This window comes from Pteropus vampyrus, unplaced genomic scaffold (genome assembly GCF_000151845.1).
Source record: "Pteropus vampyrus isolate Shadow unplaced genomic scaffold, Pvam_2.0 Scaffold477, whole genome shotgun sequence".
Classification (NCBI taxonomy): Eukaryota; Metazoa; Chordata; class Mammalia; order Chiroptera; family Pteropodidae; genus Pteropus; species Pteropus vampyrus.
Window position 1 is genome coordinate 1,841,030 of NW_011889258.1, and position 7,247 is coordinate 1,848,276.

General features: G+C 35.3%; 1 pseudogene; it reads right to left on the minus strand.

The window, feature by feature from the left end:
- The window catches only part of LOC105307112, a 10,298-nt pseudogene extending 9,566 nt beyond the window's left edge, over window positions 1-732 (minus strand).
- Window positions 733-7,247: the final 6,515 nt, after the last annotated feature.

Consider the following 7,247-nt stretch of genomic DNA (forward strand, 5'->3'; position numbering starts at 1 on the left):
CTTCCTTCCTTCCTTCCTTCCTTCCTTCCTTCCTTCCTTCCTTCCTTCCTTTCTTATTATTTTTTGGTGACATTCGTTAATGAAATCCAGTAAGTTTCAGATGTTCAATTTAACAGTAAGGCATATATATATTGCATTGTGTGTTCCCTTCTCATAGTTATATTTTTTTCTGTTACCACATATTTGATCTTTTTTACCCCATCTACTTCCCTCCTTCCCCCTTTCCTCTACCCTCTGGTAACCACTAGTCTATTGTCCATGTCCATGAGTCTCTGTTTGTTTGTGGCTTTTAGGTTTATATCCCACATATAAGTGATATCATGTGATTTTCAACTTTTTTTTGTCTGGCTTATTTCACTTAGCATGATTATCTCGAGGTCCATCAACATTGTCGCAAATGGCAGTATTTCATCTCTTCTTATGGCTGAGTAATATTCCATTGTATATATGTACCACAGCTTCTTTATCCATCACTTCAGTTGCTTCCATGTCCTGGGCACTGTGAATAATGCTGCTATGAACATCGGTGTGCAAATATCTTTTGGGATATGGCTTTTCAAGGCTTTGGGGTAAATATCCAGTAGAGGGATTGCTGGATCATATGGTAGATCAATTCTTAGTTTTTATGAGGAACCTCCATACTGTTTCTATAGAGCCACCTTATATTTTGATTGGAACATTTTATTCTTTTTCGTTTGAAGAACTTGTTGATATATATGTAGTTATTGCCATTTTTATTCATATTTTTGATACATATTTTCTTCTTTTTCTTAAAGAAGTCCCTCTAACATTTCTTAGCTTGGTAGTAATGAACTCTTTTATCTTTTTCTTGTCTGGGAAGCTCTTTATCTGTCTTTCAATTCTAAATGATAGCTTTGCTGAATAGAGCAAACTTGGTTGTTAGTCCTTGATTGTCATCACTTTGAATACTTTATGCCCATCTCTTCTGGCCTGCAAAGTTTCTGTTAAAAAATTGGCTGACACACAGCATAGGGAATGCAGTTAGCATTAATGTAATGGCTAGGTGGAGAGCCAGAGGAAAGAGCAATTAGGGGGATAGTTTTATCAATATATACATGTCTGACCAATGTACTGTAAACTTGAAACTAATAATAAAATAAAGTTTAAAGAAATCGGCTGTCAGCCTAATGAGAGCTCCCTTGTAGGTAACTAATTGCTTTTATCTTGATGCTTTTAAGATTCTCTCTTTGTATTTAACCTTTAACATTTTAATTATGATGTGTCTTGGTGTAGGCCTTTTTGGGTTCATCTTGTTTGGGACTCTCAGTGCTTCCTGAGCTTATATGTCTATTTCCTTGGCCAAGTTAGGGAAGCTTTCCATCATTATTTCATCAAATAGGTTTTCAATTCCTTGCGCTCTCTCTCTTCTCTTTCTGATACCCCTATGTTGTAAATATTGGTAGACTTGATGTTGTCCCAGAGGCTCCTTAAATTATCTTCATTTTTTAAAATTCTTTGTTCTTTTAGCTGATCTGATTGGGTGTTTTCTGCTATCTTATCTTCTAAATTGCTGACTTAAACCTCTGTTCCCTCTAATATACTGCTGATTCCCTCTAATGTATTCATTATTTCAGTTATTGTATTCTTCATTTCTGACTGATTCTCTTTCAAGTTTTATATCTCCAATTTTTACATTTTCTGACTTTTTGCTGAAGTCCTCACTGAAATCATTGAGCAACCCTATAACCAGTGTTTTGAACTCTGTATCTGGCAGACTGCTTGTCTCCATTTTGTTTAATTCTTTTTCTGGAGGTTTGTTCTTTTCTTTCATTTGGGACATGTTTCTAAGTCTCCCCATTTTGGCTGCCTCCCTATGTTTGTTTTTATGTATTAGGCATAGCTTCTAAGTTTCCCAGTCTTAGTAGAGTGGCTTTATGTAGTAGATGTCCTTTGGGGCCCAGTGAAACAGTCTTCTCTGGTCACCTGAGCAAGGTGTTTGAGATATGTTTCTTGTGTGAGTTCTGTGTGCCCTTCTGACATAGTTGAGCCTTGTTTGCTACTTTCACTTTGATGGGAGGGATTGATGCTTGGGGTTGTGAAGACTGGCCAGTGAGAAGTTGACCCTATGGATCAGGATTCACTTCAGCAGGGCTCCAGTGCCTGCCCAGTCTGCCTTTTGTGTGTGTCCTCCTCAGATGCAGCCCTAGGTGATGCTCTGGCTCCATCACTGATCAAAGCAGGCCACTGGGTGTTCTGGCTCAAGGGCGTCCTGGGAGGGGACCAACTGCAGTCCAAGTTCAGTAGCAACCTGTGCACTTTTGGGGCCACTTGGTAAGAGTCACCAAGTAATCCTCAAATGGCTGCCACCTGTGTTGGGTTTATAGGTGCCTCAGGAGGCCAAGCCAGAAACTGAGGCCAGCTGGCACTAATGCCAGGCATGGGGCTGGTCAACAAGAGGTACAAGGTACACAGATGCTGCTTCTTTGGGTTTTGTGAGCCTTTGAGAGATTTTAGTAAAAGTCCACAGCATGAGCCAAGACAGGCCATTTATATGGAATAAACCACTGGAGGCAGCTTGGGCGGGACCACAAGTTGGGAGAGGTGTGGTCTCAGGGAATCACCAGGGTGGAGCGATCTGTGTTATCCAGGTTGGTGAAGACTGAGTATGGTGGTGCTGGCATCCGTACATTGGGAGGGGGCAGGGCTCATCCAAGGAACAATGGATATTGCCAGTACTCCTGTCATGGAGAAAGCTGCCCTTCCAGCCTTTGCCCTGATGCCCAACAACTCAGAGTCTCCCTGTATGTCCCTGGTGCTCCTCAAGCAGCTGTCCTAGTGCTGGAGCTCAGAGTGAGTGAGTCCGTCAGTGAGTAAGGCTGGGTGCGCGCCCTTTAAGAGGAATGGTGTCCAACTCCTGCAACCCAGTGTGCGGCCAGGACCCCTCGTTCCTCAGAGGGGGAGGGGGCTCTGCATCCAAGATAACACTCCCAATTCTTGGCTACCAAATGCTGTTGTGGGATCAGCCTTTAGTGTCTCCACCCCTTCTAATGATCTCTTGTTATGTATGTCCAGCCAGATCTCAGGTGACTCCCAGTTATGGTTGCTCTATAGTTTCATTGTAACTTTGATGTGGTCACTAGAAAATATATGCACAGCATCTAGTTTCTATGCCATTTTTTGCCTGTCTAATCATTATTTTATTCTTTTTGATTCAATTGTAAATGAGATATTTTTCTCATTTTCATTTTCTGATAGTTCATTATTGGTGTATGAAATGCAATAAATTTCCGAATATTAATTTTTATCCTACTACTTTACCAAATTTATTTATTAGTTCCAATAGTTTTTTTGGAACTAATAAGTAATATATAGTATTACATCACCTGCAAATAATTATATTTTTACTACTTCTTTTCTAATCTGGATGCCTTTTTTACTTATTTTTCTTGTCTGATTGCTGTGGCTAGAACTTCCAATAATACGTTGAATAAAAGTGGTGAAAGTGGATACCTTTGTCTTGTTCCTGATCTTAAAAAGCTTCAGTTTTTCCAACTGAGTATGATGTTATCTGTGAGTTTGTCATATTTATTATGTTGAGACATATTCTTTGTAATCCCACTTTACTGAAAAGTTTTATCATAAATGAAAATTGGATCTTGTCGAATGCTTTTTATGCATTTATTGAGATGATTATATGACTTTTCCCTTCATTTTGTTTTTAAGATGTCACATTAATTGACTTGTGAATATTGCACCAGACTTGTATCCTGAGAGTAAATCCAAGTTGATCATCATGTATGATCTTTTTAATGTTTTGCTGAATTTGTTTTGCTAATGTTTCCTTAAGGATTTTTGCACCTATGTTCATCAGGGATATCTGCCTATAATTTTCTTTTTTCCTTTTCTTTGTAGTTTCTTTATTTTTGGTATTGGGATGATACTGGCTTTGTAAAATAAATTCGGAAACCGTCCTTCCTCTTTAATCTTATTGACAAGTTTGAGAGGAAAAAGAATATTAATTCTTTGGTAAAATTCATCTGCAGAGCCATCTGGTCCAGGGCTTTTGTTTATTGAGAGTTTTTTGATGACTATTCTTATTTCATTAGTAGTTATTGGTCTGTTCAGATTTTATGTTTCTTCCTCATTCATTTTTAGAGGATTGCATGCTTCTAGAAATTTATCTCTTTTTTTTTTTGAGGTATAACACCTATTTTAATGTCTTTGTTGCTAATTCTAACATCTGTGTTAGATCTGGGTTGATTTAAATTAAATGATTTATAATCTCACTTTGGGTATTATTTTCCTGCTTCTTTGCATGCCTGGTAATATTTCACTGAATCTAATGACCCGTTCATTTAAACTTTGGTGCTATGTATTTTTGCATTCTTATCAATATTTTTTACCTTTATTTTAGAATTTAATTATGTTACTTGGAGATAGTTTTAGCTTTTCAGGTTTGGGTTCTTTTTGCCAGGTGTAGAGCCATGACCAGGGTTGTTGTTGTTGTTATAGTTGTTGTTATTTATTATTTTATTTCTCACTACTGAGGAAAGTCCTTCCTGAGGACCCCACCCAATTTCTCAAAAATTGAGAATTCTTGTCAGTCTGGCTAGGGAAAATATATTGTTACTGTTTTTGTCTCTCTGTTATTGCTGGATGTTGTTACCTTTAATACTTTTGGGTGGTTCTCCCCTCAGATCCAAGTAGTTTTCTTGCATACATAAGCTGAACAGAAAATACTGAATACCCAAAGAAGAACCTCTCCATATCTCAGGAATACTGTTACTGTGCAACTTTTTTCTATTGCTCTGTCCTTCACACTTTAGCTACTTTGGTTTGTAAGATATCAGTTCTATCGCCTCAGCTCAGGGTATCTGCCTGGCTCCATTTTGATTTCCTCCTCCTTATAACATGGCCTGGAAACATACTAGACATGAAGCTGGAACAACAATAGAGCTCACATCCTTTGTTTCCTATTTCTCAGGTATCACCATCCATATTCCTCTCATGCATAATGTCTTAAAAACATTCTTTCATATATTGTCTAATTTTTTGGTTGTTTTATATAATAATGGTTAATTCCATAACTCTATCATTATTAGAAGTAGAAATCTCAAAGCCTATATATGATCTTTCTTTTATTATTATTATTATTTATTTTTATTTTTAATTACATTTATTTGGGTGACATTGGCTAATAAAACTGTATAGGTTTCAAGGGTATAATTCTATAATATATCATCTGTATATTGCATTGTGTGTTCACCCTCAATGTCAAATATGCTTCCATAACCATACATTTGATCCCCTTTAGCCTTATCTACCTCTCCCCTTCTCTCTGGTGACCACTAAACTCTTGTCTGTGTCTATAAGTTTTTGTTTTTGTTTTTGTCTTGTTCATTCATTGCTTTCATATTTCTATACCACATGAGTGAAATCATATAGTTCTTATTTTTTTTATCAGACTTATTTTGCTTAGAATGATATTCTCAAAATCTATCCATGTTGTTGCAAATGGTTGTATTTTATTTTTTCTTTTGGCCAAGTAATATTCCATTGTGTATATGTACCACATCATTTTTTTTTTTTAATCTAATCATCTATAGAAGGACACTTTGGTTGTTTCCATGTCTTTGTCATCATAAATAGTGCTGCAATGAACATAGGGGCACATATATCTTTATGAATCTATATTTTCAAATTTGGGGATAAATACCCAAAAGAGGGTTGCTGGATCATATGGCAACTCTATTCTTAATTATTTGAGGAGGAGCCTCCATACTTTTTTCCATAGTGGCTGTACCAATTTTAATTCCCACCAGCAATGTATGAAGGTTACTTTTTCCCTACAATCTCTCCAACACTTGTTATTACTAGTCTTGTTAATGATAGCCATACTAACAAGTGTAAAGTAGTATTTCATTGTGGTTTTTATTTTCATTTGCCTAATATCTAGTAAAGTTGAACATCTTCTCATTTGTATGTTGGATATTTGTATGTCTTCTTAGAAGTATCTGTTTAAGTCTTCTGCTCATTTTAAATTTTTTTTGTTGTTGAGTTGTGTGAGTTCATTATATATTTTGGATATTAGTCCCTTATTGGAGACATTGATTACAAATATATTCTCCCATTCAGTTGGTTGCCTCTTTGTTTTGATTATGATTTCTTTTGCTGTGCAGCTTTTTTAGTTTGATATATTTCCATTCGTTTATTTTTTCTTTTAATTCCCTTGCCTTTGAGGTCAAATTCATAAAATCCTCTCTAAGATCAAGGTTCATAAGTTTAGTACCTATATTGTTTTTTATATATTTTATTTTTTAAGGTATTATATGTAAGTCTTTGATCTATTTGGAGTTAATTTTGGTGTATGGTGACAGATAGCGATCTAGTTTCATTCTTTTGCATGTGGCTTTCCTATTTTTCCAGCACCATTATTGAAGAGGGTTTCTTTTCTCCATTGTATGTTTTGGGCTTTTTTTTGGTCAAAAATTATTTGCCCATATATATATTGGTTTATTTCTGGATTATCAATTATTTTCCATTGGTCTCTATGTTTGTTTTTCTGCTAATACCATGCTCTTTTGATTATTGTCACTTTGTAGTATAATTTGAAATCAAGCAGTGTGATACTTCTGGCTTTGTTTCCCCACTCTTCCTCAGGATTGTTTTGACTATTTGAGGTCTTTTGTGTTTCCATACAAATCTGACTATTTTTTGTTCTATTTTTTTTAATGCCATAGGTTTTTGATGGGGATTGTATTTAATCTGTATATTGCTTTGGGTAATATGATCATTGAAACTATGTTGATTCTACCAATCCATGAACATGGACTATCTTTCCATTTCTTTGTATCTTCTTCAATTTATTTTAACAATATCTTTTAGTTTTCAGTGTATAGTACCTTCACTTCCTTTGTTAAGTTTATCCTAGGTTTTTTATTATTTTTGTTGCAATTGTAAAAAAAAATGTTATTTTTATTTTTTCTGAAATTTTATTGTTATTGTATAGGAACACAATGGTTTTTTCTACATTGAGTTTGTATCCTGCAACTTAATTCTACTTTTTTTTATTGTTTCTAATAAGTTTTTTTTTTTTTGGTGGCATCTTTAGAGTTTTTCTATATAAAGAAACACAACACAATTTTTTCTTTACACAACAGATGCATTTCTGAAGGATTCATTGTATACCAAATATATTCAGTAAATACTTCTATTTACATACTGACCAATGGATAAGAATAGAGAGCCCAGAAATGTATATACAGTCAAGTGATCTTTGATAAAGG